The sequence below is a fragment of the Cygnus olor genome, chromosome 21 (genome assembly GCF_009769625.2).
Source record: "Cygnus olor isolate bCygOlo1 chromosome 21, bCygOlo1.pri.v2, whole genome shotgun sequence".
In the NCBI taxonomy this organism is placed as follows: Eukaryota; Metazoa; Chordata; class Aves; order Anseriformes; family Anatidae; genus Cygnus; species Cygnus olor.
In genome coordinates this window covers 8,407,556-8,424,000 of record NC_049189.1, presented here as the reverse complement: position 1 = coordinate 8,424,000, position 16,445 = coordinate 8,407,556, and the positions used below count along the sequence as shown (strand labels likewise).

At 48.5% G+C, this 16,445-nt stretch overlaps 1 protein-coding gene across 1 annotated transcript in view; it reads left to right on the top strand.

Moving 5' to 3' along the window:
- Positions 1-16,445, top strand: part of EIF4G3 (eukaryotic translation initiation factor 4 gamma 3) — a 153,751-nt gene that overhangs the window by 34,262 nt on the left and 103,044 nt on the right. The window contains 1 exon segment of the mRNA XM_040534004.1: positions 10,428-10,503. The gene's annotated coding sequence lies outside the window, so the exon portion shown is untranslated.

The window sequence follows — 16,445 nt, the reverse complement described above, 5'->3', positions numbered from 1 at the left end:
AATGGGAGTTATAATTAACGTGGACATGCACAATCATAAATAACACTCCTAAAATGAAATGGAATTTTAAGGCTACATCGGCACATTCCCCACAATGCCGTTGCCTCCCTGGAGAGGCAATACCATGACTTTCCAGCTGAAAGGAGCTGATGAAATCTATTGACTTTTCCATCTCTTAGAAGGGTCCATATATTGTAAGAATAAAATATGAATTAAGAAAAAAATGGCAGCGGCTGCTGTTTTATGGAGGAAAGTGTACCGCTACACACATGCTTTAGAGCAGGTCAGCTAGTGAAGGTTTCCACGTGTGAGCACGAGCTGCTTTCTGGCCCTCTGCTCACCTTGTGTCGCCTGACCTGGCGCAGATGTGATGCGGGGTGGCTTTGTGGCACCGCTTTTAAACCAATGTTTTGCAGTTTGGTCCAAACCTGGATGTAGCCTTATTCGGGGTGTGCTTTGAAAAATCTTCTTGCAGATGCTTCAGTGAGAACGGGCACAGGACAAAGTTCATGGTTACACAAATACTCAGGCACGCTGCTCGCGCCAGCCACCGCTTCCAGCCCCATCCCCCCAAACACCGCACTTAAAGGAAGCCCCAGCAGGATTAACAGGGCTTAGAGGTGTTTTTTTCCACCCCAAACACACTGTGCAGGTCAAAAATAAGCGATTTACTTCAGCACTGGGGTTGCAGTTGAAAAAGACGGAGATTAAGTAACAAAATCAAGTTGCCCTTAGAAACGCACTTGTATTGGAGAAAGTAATTGATGGGGTTTTTGTCGCATTTGCACTGATCTGGTACATTGGCTGACAGCTCCCCTGATAACTCCCTCCTGACGGCTCGCAGGCTGAATGAAATGCATCAGGGTGAGGTGAGGTCTGCGGATGATTTACGTGCTGGTGAGCTGTCTCCATTTCTTTTTAATTTAGAGATGCAAAACTGAGCCTGAAAGTAATGAGCTCCAGATAATTAGGTGCTTGTCTGCAGGTGTAACTATTGCAGCTGCCTACAGCTGGTCCGCTTAATATTGCCAATTTTTATTTGAAAGCATTGTGGAGTGAATGAGATCCTGGAAACACAGTTAATTTGCAACAAAGGGTTTTTTTTTTCTGTTATCTTACCCCCAGCCTCACTCGAGCGTTCCTGTTGGGCTTGGCTGTGAGACGCACCCTGCGTGGACTGAAGGCTGAAAGGAAGGGTGGTGCTAAGCAGCCAAGTGCGGTGTTACACGGGCGGTGTTGCCTGGGCTGCATCGTAGATTGACGAAAGGCCTGATGTAATTCATCATCATTAATGATTAGCCAGATGGGAAGTAGGATCTCAGATTCCTGCCTTGGTGTTAAAAGGGTTGCGAAGGCATTGCTAGCACAAAAAACGCAGCGCGACGTATTGCCTGCAAGTGGTAGGGAGGTGAGTGAGAGGCACGGTGCGGCATGGGTGTGCGTGGGAAGAAAGAATTCGGGAAGAGAGATTTTGTGGAATGGGTATTTAAAAGAGCGCGTAAGTTGGAGGACGCGGAGATGTGCCCGGGTATAAATAGACCGCGCGCTCTAATGGGGCTGCCGCGGTGCAGCTGCAGCACGGGTCGGCAGCAGGAAGCGCTGCTTCCGGAGCCGGGCATCGCGTGCCACCCTCGCGTGCCACCCTCGCGTGTGGTCGTTCCGTGGCCGGGGCTGCCAGCACCTGCCAGTCGGGGCAGCGCTCGGCGTTAACCCGCCGAGGAAGCAGAGGAGGAATCCGAATAGCTTGAGGAGCAGTGGCAACGCCAGGAGAAGGAGAGGGAGGTCACGCCTCTCAGGAGGCCTTTGAAGGTCACATTTTCTTTTCAAGCTGTAATTTTCCGAGGAGCCTCGGGAAGCTTGTCTTCCGACGGCCGGCGCGGTTCCTGGGGATCTGCATGCCCCTTTCCTTTTGAACCCCCTCGCTGCTGCCCTGTTCTGTTCAGTTCAGTGTAAGCCCAGATCAGGTGACATGTGGCAGGCAGAAGGGAGAGGAAGAGTTTGGGATTATTTGAAAGCGAGTACCCAGATTAATGATATGTAATTAAGTAAAAAGCTTAAGATGAATTTCAAGAAAAGTTCTGCTAAAAGGGAGAGTATTCACTGAGCGTATGGCATAATCTGGGGTAAGGAACGACGGCCTCGTTGCTTGCAGAGCTTCGTTCTGGACACAGCTGGGGAGATGATGCTTTGAAGAGGGACGGAGGAGCCTTATCGCTTCCCATTATCATCAGATAGCGTGGCCGGGGAACGAGGAGAGTACTGCAGTCAGTCATTTCAGAGGAGGCAATTGCAGCTCATAAAGGAGCCAGTGAGACTGTGCGAAGCATAAACAATATTTATGTAAGTACGTTTCTGTTACAAAAGCAAAAGACACGCTTATTTAAGGCATTTATTGCAAGTATAAAATAGTTCATAAATGAAAACTTAAAGAGATGTTGGTATTACTGTTTAATACACAAAATAACATGATGGATTAAAAAGGTGGTTTACACAAACACTTCATTGATCCACTTAAAATTTATATGTTTGACAAATGGCAATTCAGTCGTGAACATCGACTCCACATGTTGCAGGAAGGATCTTTATGTTAGGCCATAAAATGTTGAAACAAGCTTAATAATGGCTTTTGCCTTAAAATCCTTCTGGCTATAAGTAATTACAGAAGGCGGCGAATCCTGCAGTATGGTTTGCATTTATTTACAAGAATAGGGCCGTGATGATGTTCCATTACAGAGCTCAGTAATTTTAGGCAGTGTCCCCACCATAAACCCTGCTGCTGCCATTTTAGAAACATCTTTTAACGTGTTCTTTTATTTTTTTAAAGCATTTAACTAGTCAGTAATATGTTCTTAATGTTGGAATTAAGGATTGGTGTAAAGATGACAAGGCTTTTTAAGGAATTCTTCACCTGCGTCTCTTAACTTCTGACCATATTTCTGGATGCTCATGCCAGAAAAAAAGTTATGTTTTTCCCCACTAAAATAACAGTAAACACAAAATACTGAAACAACGACCCTCCGTTCCTTTTTAACCTGCGATACACTCAGTGCTCTGCATCATACTTTATTTTGACATCTAGTCGCATTGCACAAGACAAGCTGAAGCCATCTAAGAAAACTAGAATACAACCACTGCTTTAACACGAAGACTGTTCTTCTGGCGTTTGACTGATAGGCACGGTCCCCTCAGTGGGAATGTGCTAACAAAAAACTCCCAGCCAGACGAACAAAGCCCGCATCCACCCCAGAACAAGATCTGTGCAAGGCAGGGGCTGTTGTATGCCCGGCAGTGTGCGTTTCTCAGGGCTGGAAGTGCCACGGGATGCAAGCAGTGGAAGGGTTACGAGAGGCTGAGCACTCATCGGGTTCTTCCTAAGCCTTTAAACATTTCCCAGGGTAGTTGAACCGTGGCTGGCTTTGATTTTTGTGATATTAATTGTCTGACGTTTCTTATTAGTAAGGCTGCGTGGCTATGACGTGTATAAGGTGCTAGATTTCTGTAAGACAGTCGGAGGAGTGAGGAAGGCAGGGACAGCAGGGGAAAACCAGCGTGTGCTCGGGGAATTAAGGGCTTGATCCTGCATATACACAGGGGATTGAGTTGTGGTTGCATGGGCAGCAGTGATCCTGGCTTTTCCAAAGTTTAGAATCGTTTGTGTTGCAACTTGACTTTTCCTTGGATGAAGTTTGTTTGATTGTAATAAGTGTTTTGTTGCAGAGAGGGCGGGTGGCACTGTTTTGATCAGCATTTTTTGCTCTGTGCTTAACATGTGACACGTCACTTGGTAGGGCTTGTTGTTTTCAAAGGCTGTAGTGGCTCTTACTGGGTTTCCTTTCCTTGGCCTCTGAAAGGCAGCCTGTCAGGAGAGGAATTTATTTTGAAGGGAAAATTGATTCATGAAGTACTTGCTAAACAAACGTGTTTGCGGTGGTGCCCGTTGCTGCGTTTGGCTGCAGCAAGCAGTTACTTTGGAGCAGAAAGTGGAGAGAGATGATTTGCAGAATTTCTTAACTGAGGAGCTTGTGCTGTGCTTTAATTCTCCTTCCGACAGGGAGCATCGAAGGGTTCCCAGCTCTGCAATCCCAGAACGTTGCAGGGCCGCGGGATTTCTGTATGCAGTGAGCAGTAGGTGAATTTCTCTCTTTAGCTTCCGCTCGCTTTCTCAAGACGCCAGCCCGCTTTGATTTTGCGCTGTGGGAGCTTGCTGAGCAGAGCGTGAGGCTGGCTCCTGCTCGTCTCCGGAGCGTGCGGTGCCGGAGCGGAGGGACCCCTGCAGCGGGGCCCTGCCGGCGGGAGGCAGCGCGCCTGGCAGAGGCAGCCCCAAGCCGAGCTCACAGCAGGTAAGGGGGAGCGTGCCCCCCAAAAGGCCTCTCACCCTGTGCCGGGGGGAGGCAGGGAGCCAAGGAGGGGATGCTGAGGATGTGCCAGCCAGCTGCTGCTTTCCCTTTTCACCTTTTAAGTTAGCCACGCGGTTTCTGAACCCGCGGAGCTGGGTGCCTCTGCCGCTGGCATGTTCCCCTCCAGCCTTTTAACTGAACCTTAAATAGAGAAGGGGCGACAGGAGAGAGCTGCGCCCCTTTACCAGCTCTGTGCTGTCCGAATATCTCCCTGGGTGAAGGATTTTTTTTTTTTTTTTTTTTTTTTTTTACAAATTCCTTGTACCAAAATGCTGAAAGAAGTGCTGAAGGCTTGAATTTGATGTGGTTTCTTGCCCTTCTGTAATCTCGCTCGAAAGCTTTATCTTGGCTTTTTCAGTTGCTTAACGCACGGTTTTGGTGCAGGCAGGAGCACGCATCGGGGTTGTGTAACCCCGGGGGTAGCGGGTGGAAGACTTGCCCCGTTTCTACGCAAGGATAAAAGTCATTAGTTCTGGAATGTTTTTGTGTACGTGTTTGCATACATGCCCTTGGGTCCTTGCAGATATTTTTATTCATGTGAGAAGATGCGTGCTTCTAACAGTAAGCTGGAAGTGAGGGAAGAGGCCGTCAGTGAATGCTAAGGATAAAATGGCTCTTAGCTGCTGAAAATGAGGTTAGGTGAGAAGCACCGTTTGAGGGAAAATGAATCTATTTTGGAGAAAAAGCAGAATGGTGTTGTTCCCCCCCCCCTCCCTTTTGGTCTTGGGAAGACCAGCGGAGCAGAGAAACTCGTGAAAGCCTGTTCTGTACCTTGTTACCTGTTTTCAGGCTGTTCATTGCCTGAATGTAGAAGTGCACAAGATCTTGCAGTGTTTCGGTTTTGTGGTGTTATTAGAGCGAGAAGACAAGTGTTATACAAGGGGGAGATTTCTGCAAGAAATTCCTGCTGACTCTTGTTGAAGTGCTGTGCATTTGTCGGTGTCTCTGAATGCTCCAGCTGCCAGGCGCTTCTGCTGTGGGTTTTTAATCGCCTTACAGAGAAGCTGCACGTTCTCACTGTCCTCAGCGTGTGGTTCTGGCTGTCTAATTAAAAGATACCATCCTCCTTTTATGGAGACTTTTGGTTTCAAGGAAAATTCCGCTTCGTTTCCAAATGGCATTACAATCTTTTGCCTGCCGTCTCCCACTGGGTCTTTAATAGCTCCTGAAATTCCCCAGCTTGTTATCACTGCTGCAGCCAGATGGGGACTAGGTGGAACTCCCACGGCATCTGTGCCTGCCTTCGTTAATCTGCCAGAAGTATCTGACTTGCGTGGATTTTCATATATGTATGTATTTCATGAGGTAGTGAGCCCTATCCAGCAACGAAGAGAATGCAGAGTCGGAGCTAACTGCTGCCTGGCGCCCTCCAGACTCCCCTGGTTTCTGGCGTGGTGCTGACAGAGGAGGGAGAGCTGTCGAGGGTCGCTCAGCCCGGCGACAGCACGAGAAGCAGAGGCTGTAGTTCTGCTGCACTAACCTGCCCGTTGCAGATGTGGCTGAAGAGGTTCCCCCTGCTCATCCGCCTGCTTTTCAGCACTCCTGCTCGCCTGCTTCGTCGCCAGCCTCGTCTTTGCTCCCTGCAGTAACGGAAGGATCCGTGAGGACGGCGTGAGGTTTGGGTTTAGCTTTGCTGTTCCGCCACCCCCGTCCCACCCTCCTGGTGTGAAGCAGATCGTTTCGGAGATGCGGCGTAGAGCACGGCTGCACAAATAGCTGAATCGGAGCAGCTGAAGAGGGTGACGTGGGTGGCAAGGATCTGGGGGGGGAAGAGGAGGAGGGAAGGCGCAGGATCCTCCTGAATTGGATCTGACCGTGCCAGAATAGTAACATGAAAGAGCTGCCTGAATTATTCAACGTATCCCTGTTTTATTTGTGCCGTGGTTATTTAAGCTCTGCAGTAGGGAGCCAGGCTGGGTGATACCTTAACGCCTCGACTTGACCGCACTTGATGGGGGCAGCAGGTGGACAGCGTCCACGTGGGTCGTGCTGCGTAGCAGGTTGGGGGGCTCTCGTCTGTGGCGAAGGGGGCCGAATTCTCCAGGTAGTGGAAGAAGATGGGTGTCTCCAGAGCATGATTTCCTGCCTCCGAAGCTGCAAGTAGGCATGGATGTGACTGCTGCTGGATGAGGCTTCACTTCCCACCTGCCTGCTGCGACCCATTCACATCCCGTGGCAGAGGCTCCCATGCTGTCCTTCTTCACCCACTTCTCTGGGAAGAAAAAAAAAAAAAAACACAACCAAAACCCAGCCTCATTAGCACAAATCTGCTCATGATTGGTGCAGCCACTCTGGCTCCTCTGGCTCGTTTCTCCTGAAAAGGCTCCAGGACAGTAACTGTTAGTGCGTGCCCCAGGATGCAGCCCCGTAAGGGGAGGGAAGGTGACCACGGCTGCCCAGGGACCAAAGCGCTGTTCCGGAGGCTTGCAGGGAAGCTGCAACCTTTTGGTCTGGCCCAGCTGTTGGCAGAGTGTGTGTCTGTAGGTGCCAGAAGTTAGGTGCTGCAAATAATCGCTTTCTCCACCCATCGTGTCTCATTAAGGCTTAGTGGAACTTAAGGCATTTTTGTCTCTGTCGGTCTTGTGTCCAGGTCGAGTCCTTTACCAACAGGATTTAGAGGTCTTTTTTCAATCTGTTGAGAATCAGCACCTTCCAGAAGTGATCTTAAATGGCTCCCCAGACTATGAAAATTCATCTAACTTGCTCACTCCACAGGGCAGCTCTCTTCCTGGGTGCAAAAAGCGAGGTTACTCTGCTCAAAGAAGATTATTTTCCCCTGGCTTATATAAGTTCTAAAATAAGAAAATAAATCACAGCCTTCTTGAGGATGAAACAGGTTTTCCAAACTCGGGAACGATCCCTTTTGAAGTAGACATTGCTCAGTTAGTTGTCAGAACTGCCTCCAGATGGGAAATCTCAGCTGTGACAAAAGGGCAGCGGTTTAAGGCCGTGCCTCTGCCTTTATCAGAAGGTGGCTCGCAGTTATGCTGGGTATGGCGACAGCTGGTGTGCGGAGAAGTTGTGGCTTTTTGTTCTGCACCCCGCAGTGGGACATGTGGACTTTTCAGCATGAGCTCCGTGGCTCTTCCTCCTTGTCCAGTGTCAATCTAGAAAGAAGCTCAGCCTGGCAGACAGGACAATTCTATAAATAACAAACAGTATTTGTATTTTTAATTGCTACTTTAATAGCTTTTCCTAGGCATAGCATGGTGCAGGCTAGTATCTCTTTCTAACGTCTCTGTGGAGCTAGTGGCTCTCCCCAGTGCCCTCCCTTCGTGCTTTCACATCGCCCTTTGGGCGTTCCGGCCCTGGGGAGAGCCTGGCTGGGGCTGCTCAGGCTCACGCAGGGGCCAGCAAGTTCCTGGGTTGCGGACTGGGGCTCCGATTGTAGATGTTCCTTCGTTGCTTTGGCTCGGCGTGTCTTGCGGTGGGTTTCTAGCCTTCCTCTCCCAAAGTTTTCCTTGAATCAGCCATGAGTGTAAGGTCTTTGGGCTGGAGGCTAGAAGTGGCGCATCGTCTCCATTTAAGCCTGCGACAAACCTTTCCATCTTTTCACCGGAGTCAGGATTTTGCATGTAATTTTGTTAATGTTCATGAAGCACTGTGTAGTTCTCCGTGTAAATAGTAACTCAAAGTATTATTCATCCTCTGCTCGAGAAGCTTAAATTCTAAGCAGCGCCTGCTCGTTCGGTCCTGTGATGCAAGAGCAGCTCCCACGGAAATCGGTGGGAGCCGTTTGTGTCTGCAGGGGTGGATAATCGGATCCGACGTGTCCGGGCCCAGAGGCAGCGAAGAGCCGCGGCGCTCCGCAGTGATGGTGGCCGCAAAGCCGCGTTCCCCCAGCTGCAGCCAGCGGTCGCGTCTCGGCAGAAGGGAGCAGCACGCGTTGCCCACGTGAGTGCCCCCGAGCCCTGCCCGTTCAAGGGCAGGTTTTGCTCCGGCATTGGTAACCTTCCTTCTGGAGAGGCCAGTGGAGAAACGTGAGCAGCCTCCTCGCTGCTCTTGCTCTCCCGTACCCCGAATGCCCAGGAGCTGCAGGGAGGAAGAATTACGGTTTTCTCTCGGGATGGCTGTGGTTCATGGTTTTCACAAAGTCAGAGTATCTGGGATGTAAAGCCAGGAGACAGACGCTGAATATACTTGATAAAACCTCTTTATTTCATCAAATGATACCATTTATGCATGAGTTGGCAAGTCTGCAAATTGAAGAGAAGCCTCAGACACTGCAAATAAATTCTTGCACTCATTAAAAAAAAAGAGATGTAGGCTGAGCACTGCCTTGGGAACCAGCGGTGCCAGATTCTTCTCTCTTGTTCTCTCAATCAGCGCTGGCCGTGGGTGTGCTATTTTACATCTGCCAGGCTTTAACGGGGACGTTACTTAACGTGCGAAGGGGCTGTGGAGGTCAGAAGGCTGCCTCTTCTGTACGTAATCCTATAACGCAGGCTTTTCATCTCACCTGTCATTGGAACGTTAAACTAACGTGTAACAAAATTAGGATGTCTTTAAAACAAAACTTTTCAGCCTGCTTGGTGAGGGCTGGCCCTTGTCGAGCTGCGTTCAGCAGTGAAATAGCGAGTTGTGGTAGCTGTTCCTGCGCTGCCCGAGCTCTGGCCTAAGAGGAGGAGACTTGGCTGGGGAGTGCTGCAAATGGCCGACAACTGCAGAGCAGGTCACATCCGAACAGTCCAGCCTTCAGCCTTAACATTTCGTGCGTTTTAAGGAGGCGAGCAGGTGGGATTTCGATGCCTCGCTCACCATCGAGCCTCGTCAGCACTGGCGGTGTCGCTGCTGCGGTGTTGGTCCCTGCAGAGGTTTGGGCAGCAGTGTTTGCACGGAGCTCAAGCTTGTAGCACACGGGGAGGACTCTTGCAAGACAACCTGGAAGGTTAGCTTGAAAATCTAACTAATTTGCATTTTTTCTCATTTTATCTAAACTCAACAATTGTGGTGTTTTTTCTTTTTTTTTTCTTCCCCCTTTGAGAAAGAAAGAAGTGGGAAACCTAAGGGCTGTAACGCTTGAGCATCCGCCGTTATATTGACGTGATTTCTGGCTTTTGTGCAAGAAGTTTGTTCAATCGGGCTGTTTGCATTTTCCAGGAGGCTTGATGTATAAAATGTAAACAGGAAAAAAAGTGAAATGTGATATGGCTTTTACTGGAACACTTGTTGGAGAGTTTAGCGTGGCTTTCTTGTGACAGTGAGTGTCTGGTATTGAGTAGACGTCTGCTGGACCTAAGGCCTCAAGGTGTTAGCTAGGTTAGGAGGCTTTTTTTTTTTTTATATACTTGCATCCCCTTATTTGCTTTATTCCACAATTAAAGGGGATTCTAGCTTTTTTGTTTGTTAAATAGTTGTTTTCCCTTATTTTCTTCCTGGATTCCCACAATACCTTTCCAATTTGAGAAAACAACGGCAATTTGCCTTTACATAACATCAAAACTCAAAATCTACTTGAAAACCCCTTTTAGAAGCAGTTTTGGTGAGTGGATGAGGAAAGGAGTTGCTGGTTGAAGAGAGGCAAACAAGGAAACAATTATAACACAATTCCAGCGCGGTTAGCAAAACAGGCTGTGCCTTTGTCAGAAAATGCCGTGATGGTCAGCAGGGTTTGTCTCGCTGAATGTGGAGGGTTTGTGGGTCTGGGTTTTTTTCCCTTACTCTTTCAAAAAAGAAAGAAAAAAAAAACACAACAAAAACCAAACCAAAAAAACAAACCCCAACCAACCGGAGGTGGGGGATTCTCTTGACAGGACCAAGGCTTTGTAGATTGTTCGACGATTCGTTTGCTTGCGGGCGGCTCTCGCTCTGGTTGTCGGTGACATCTGTCCTGTGGACACGCGTCCTCTCCGCGCAGGGCTGAGGGCTTGTGGCTGCCTGGCTGCGTGTGAGTGCCGGGGGGGGGGTTTGGGTGTCTGCCTGAGCGTGGAAGGTGCCCGGCCGCTGTGACCGACGGTGGGTTCCCTGTGTGTGTCCCCCGAAACGCGCCCCTTCCTCCGCTGTTGCTTTCCTTAACCTGCTGTGTTGCAGAATCCCCCGAGGTCCTGTTCAGCAGCCCCTCGAGGATCGGATCTTCACTCCGACCGTCTCCGCTGTGTACAGCACTGTGAGTATCTGCACGGGGCCCTGTCCGCCTCCTGTCGCTTTGGTAGGCAGCGTGCTTTCCAAACACAAGGGAATTATATGTATTTAAAAAAAAAAAAAGTCCACGTTTTTTCACCTCCTAAAATAAATGATGGTGGACAAGGACCATTTTTCTTGCATGTCAGTAGGAAAACAGAATATCTTTAGGATTTTGGGGTCCATTCCTTTTCTGTTAAGTGTATAGTTTTATGTAGCAGATATAAGGGTGAGGTTGCCTAAACTGAGTTGCACTTGAATGAAAATGTTACTGGATACGTTTTCAGCCTGTTGGCTCCATCGTCTCTGCCTCCTGCTTCTTGAAGACTGTCCTGTTGGAGTGCAGTAGCGGCTGCACGTTTCTACGAGTATCTTATCAGAAAAACAATCAAGAAGAGATTTGTTTTTCACATTAAATGTTCCATTTAAAGTTACACAGAGAAAGGAATGTTTTGAGAGTAGACTGAATGTCTGGGATAGGTGCTTTTGGCTCACTGTCCTACGTGTTTGTTTATAAAGCTTGATTATCGAGGAAATTTAGCTTAGAAATGTAGTGATGTTTATTTGTGAGCATATGATACCATTTTCTTTTTTTCGTTTCTTTTTTTTTTCAAATGGTAATAGCTGGAAGCCCGGTGTTATTTATAAGCTTTGCTAAATCAGCACAGCCATGGGAAAGCAATGTTTTGCTTTTCTGGTGGGATACTGCAAATATTTTTAATGCCAAAAACCACTTTTAAGCTGCTCTTTTAATTATTTGGAAAACAGGAAGAAAAGCTGTAGATGCGAGAAACTCACTGTGTTTCGTGCGGTTAACATAAGCTGCTTACAGGAAAACATAAGCTGCCGCACAAGGCTTTCTCCTTCCCCTGGTTCTCCTCAGTGACCAGCGAGGGGTTCTCGGCTCCGGGTCCTCCGCGAGGACCTTTGGCCCTCTCCTCTTCGGGCTGCTGGGACAAGCTCGGTGCTGGCCTCTGCCACCCGTCTGCCGCGTCCCGCGGGGCCAGGCCGAGCTCCGTAGGGCCTGGGGGCGAACCCCCTCAGGTGAGCAGGAGAGGTCGGGTGCAGCTCGGAGGAGGGTTCCCGGCTCCGAGGTCCGTGACCTCTCCAGCAGGCTTGAGCTGCCGACTGCTTTTTGGCCTTCGCTAGCGCCTCGCGGGCACTCTGTGCTTGATACCAGAACCAAATGCGCGTGCCTGTGTGTGTGCGTAACGCATGTGAAACAGCCGAAAGCACAGGCCATAAATGTGCAAACGCTGGTAATAAATCGCTCCGTATTATCCTTTATATGCCCCACACAACACTTAAAAACCACTTTAAAAATATCTGAATCCCATTTTGGGGAAAAAAGATTTATTTATTCAGTTCTTTCCTCTGTGAAGATATAATTCAGTTGCCTGTGGGAAAATACGACTGTAAAAATTTAAATTGATGTAAAATATAAAAGTAACTGTGAAGAATGACCTAAAATAGCTTTTTGGCGTGGAAAAATATCACTCCTTATATGTTACAAGAATAGAAGCCAGGGCTGGGAATATCTTGGTTTATGCTTCAAGAAAACACGAGTTTGAAAGAAAATTCCCTGTTTTAGGGAAAGGAGAGAAATTTCGCAGCTAGGTTCCGTTTGAGCTTTTATTTGCAGCCCTTGGCAGGTTGCAAATCTCGAGTAAGTCCTAGAAAAGCTGAATGAGGCTGGAGGAGGCACATGGTCAGAGGTATTCAAGAAATCCATTCATCACAGCTCTCTGCACTTGATTTTGTGAGTAACGCTGTCATGAATTTCAAGTCTGGGTTTGCACCATCGGTTATTTTCAGTTGAATTTATGTATATACATAGCATGTTACAAAAGTCCTGTAACGCAGAGGTATGCACGGGCAGCACCTTTTATACCCAGAAACGCTTTTTCACTTCCACGTTTTTTGGCTCGGTCACCGTATGTGGTTTCTGCGCAGTTCTCGGCGCGTGGATTTGGCGGCGCACCACTGCCTTCAGAGCCCATCTGCTGCCTGATGCCACGCGGTGGCTCTGGACTGACCCGGTGCTCTTCTTGCCCATTCCGTGTATCGTGCATGGGGTGGGAGGACGAGTCATTGAAGATAAGGGCAGCCCACAGACGAAACTGCTATTTTTAGGCAGATAAAAATGAGAAGTAATTCAGTTATCCCTTCTGTGCCTATGTAGACTTCCCTTCCATGAGCGTGTAGTACCAGGACCTCACTCCCATTCGTGAGCTCTTTTTTCCAAAACTGTGCTGCTTGCCAAAAAATGGGAATGGAAAATCTCAAGGCTTTCACTATATGCCCCAGTAATATCCCCCAAAATACTATCAGAGGAGCACGTTTCCCTGGAGGGCAGAGTGCAGCGGGGAGGAGCAGGCCAGGCGAGGTTTGTCAGGTGCAGCGTCGGAGAACTCGGAGATGCTCAAAACTCCCAACAAAATGTTGGTAGCACCTCTTTTCCAATGAAATTGTACTGATGCTAGAAAGAAAAACACCTTACCTTGTGAGCTATTATCTTCATTTATTTTTTATAGTATAATGTAGAAAATCCTGGTACTGCGTAGGGTTTTTTGTGGTTTCTTTTTTTTTTTTCTTGAAATCCAGCAGTAGAATTGTTTTAAAGCAGATCATCCTCAGAAATACTTGTCTCAGTGAATTAACCTCATAGTAGTAAGTTCCCCTCATCAATAATGGAGAATGCTGCATCATAAGAGCTACTTTTGAACCCAAAGATTTGGGTTTCTTCCTCTAAGCAGCTTCCTTCCTGGTGCTTCCGAACCCCGTATGCTGCAGGGAGTTACGGCACTTATTTCTACCTCTGCTCTAAGGTCCCAAACCTGTGGACTCCAGAAAGGGGAATGGCAGAAGACTGAAATTTTGTTTCTGTCGTAAAATGTTTCCATGTCTAAATCACCTTGTTTTGGCTTGGAGTTTGGGGGGAAACACATTGCTGTATAACAGAAAGGGAACTTGTAGCAACGGTTATCTTAAATGTCATAGGCCACCCTGTGTGGCTGCACCTGGGGTCCTGGGGACTGATTTCTGTTGGAAACGAAATGAATATGAACTAAGGATCAGAAGCAGACGTGCTCTTCAAATTCAGCATGAGGCATGAGTTGGGGATGAGCTAAGAAAACAGCTGAGTTAGCAGGCACCCAGTGCTCCCACCAACAAGCTGCTGGGGCAGACGACGGCAGAGGTTGGTCCCTGCCTCAGTAACACGCTGAAGCTCGGTCCAAAAGTACTTCGGGATAAACTTTTGTAAGCTGACTCCTGGATGTGAGCTGACTGGAAGTAAGTGTTAGTTCGATGTACCTGTGGCTTTGGAGAGGAGCGCCTGTCCGTTGCTTGGCTGTAGGCTTGAGCAGCTTCTGCAGCGTTGCTAGATCCAATGTTGGCTTAAATTTTCTGTATTAACTGCAGCCTCTTCAGAGCAGCATCGTGTCATTGCCCAAGGTGTCAAGGAACGCACTTGCCCCAAGCTTTCCACTACGGTATGAGAATCGTATCATCTTCTGTAGGTGGCAGCCAGCTGTACAGCAGTCTGTCTCTGCAGACAGAAAAGGGTCACCGGGGTGGGTCCTCCGGGGCACCTGAATGCTGCTGTGCTCAGGGAGCACGCTGCGCGGGGAGTGCTGCTTCCTTGAGAAGCCCAGGCTGAGTTTCCAGGTGGGTTATTCATGCCTGGTGCTAATGTGAACGCCTGCAGTTGTTCAGGAAGGCAGAAAAATCCAGCACTGTGAAGGAGGCTGAATTCAGGTGCTAGGTAAGGCTTGTCTCCCTCGCTTGGGTGCCCCTTTGGTTGCTTGTCTGCCCCGGGAGCCCGCTGGTGCCCCCTGCTAATTTCACACCCCGCAGAGGTGCTGTGCTTCGCCCCGTGTCCTTTAAAGGGATATTCCTGCGCAGGAGAGAATCCCACAGAAAAGAGATTACAGAGGATTAGCTGCTCCAGCCTCCGTGTGTCGACCTGGGCCAGGAGGCCGCCCCATTCCCTGCCCGGCCGCAGAGGAGGGATGCTCAGTTCCTTGGGTGCCGACAGCACTTCTTGGGGGCTGTTTGCACTGGCTCAAGCAAATAGGTTGGATGCTGGAAGCAAAGAGTTTGTCCGAGTCTGAACTTTTTTTTTTTTAATTTGGGGAAAAGAGCAGTTGTTAATGATAAACAATCGTTGTATCGTGGCAAGGCAGTCCCTGTAATCTAGGGGTCTTTGCAGTGTGCCCCATCCATTCTGGTCTTACCTGAGGGTTTCCTGGATGTGACAACGTACCTGAAATTATGTACGTAGAGAGAGAAGAATAATTCAAAACTTGTGAAAATTCATGCTGAAAACAAAAGATTTAAACCCAAAAGGAAAAGAGAGAGTTCCAGCCTGAGCTTCACTTTGTTTCATTTTTATTTCTTTTAAAACATAGGATTAAGGCTTCTGAAAAATTAAAGTTATAGATAGCCTCATATTACTGAGTAAAGGAAAAGAGGAAGTTATGCCCCAGCAAATGAATATGTAATTTTGTGTATCCATCTTTAGGAAAATAACTTCATCTCTGGATTTAAGAAGGATATTTGCTTCCGCAATAATCTCAGACCGAGTTTGTTTTGCAGAATCTCACTTGATAAACAGAAAACCAAACCCCAGGCACTGTGGTGTCAGGCACCCCAGAACAGAAGGAATGCACTCATACGCTCTCCATTTCCCCCTCCGCCTTTAGTTACTGAACAAACACAGAAATTCAACAAGTTCATCTTTTTACTACATTTCGCGTTTCCTACAGCTCCCTTGCTGCAGCTGGCCAGGAGGACGCTGCTCCTGCCCGCGCTGGAAGGGCAGCCCACCACCTCTGTGCGTGCACGAAGCCAGGCCTGGTGAGCTTAGCAGTAGGAAGTGCTCGCAGGTCAGTGGTAGCCTCCCATCAGACACTGTCCCAGGGTGTTGTTGCCCAAGTATCATAATGGCATGGTTTTTGATCGTTTTGTTACCGTAATTAGGCTTTCAAGCGATCTTTATAGGTCCAGACCTGTGCCTGTAGCGTATCTGCTACTTGTCTGCTGTTTGATTCCACGAGGGTGTTTCGCGGCCCATCGCTCAAGCAGCTGCACAGCTTTCTTTTTGGTTTGGCTTCCAAGTCTCATGCTCAGTTCAGAAGAGCATTCCTGCAGACTTTAATTAACCTCCAACCTCGGTTATTTGCATGCAGCTGCTTTAATATCCGAGGAGGGCTGTTGAATGCTCACACTGTCCGGGATGTTTACTTACCAGTGCCCCCGTCCCCCTCATCAGACATCCGTGAGGATTTGCACTGCCTGCTTTGTGACGAAGGGCCAGGCACGCATGCTGTTGGAGATCAGAGGATTTCGGGTGGCTCTGGCCTTAGGTGCAGTAGTGTGAGCACTTGTAAGTGCAGGGAGATGAGAGCTGACGGCGTTTGAAGCACCACAGCTGTTGCAAAGCAAGTTCTGCTTCTTCACAAGTGCACAGCAGCATTCAAGGAGACATCTTGGGGATGGGCTCGAGCTACCGGTGGGGCTGCTTGTGTGAATGATGTCCTTACGGTCTGTGTTGCCTTTGCTTCCATATCCCACCCTTAACTGCGTTTTTCCAATATCCATCTTGTTACGTAGTCACTTTTAAGCGCTGACTTGTGCTCTGTTGACATGACGAGTCCTTCAAGGCTGTCTTAGGTGTCACGTAAGGGATTTTGGTTTTCCTGGGGACAGAACGTGGATGGTTTTGTGATGCTCTCTGTAGCGCTGGTTTTGATTCAGCTGACTGAGGCTGTTGCTCACGCACCTGCCTGTCTATGTCAGCCAAAACTGAGATGATTCCTCTCCGGGGAAGGGAAGGATCCAGCTGGGGACGGAGGACGAGGTGCTCTTCCTCGACCCACCCTTTTCTCTGATGGGCGTAGGGCTGCTGTAAATTTCCCACACTGA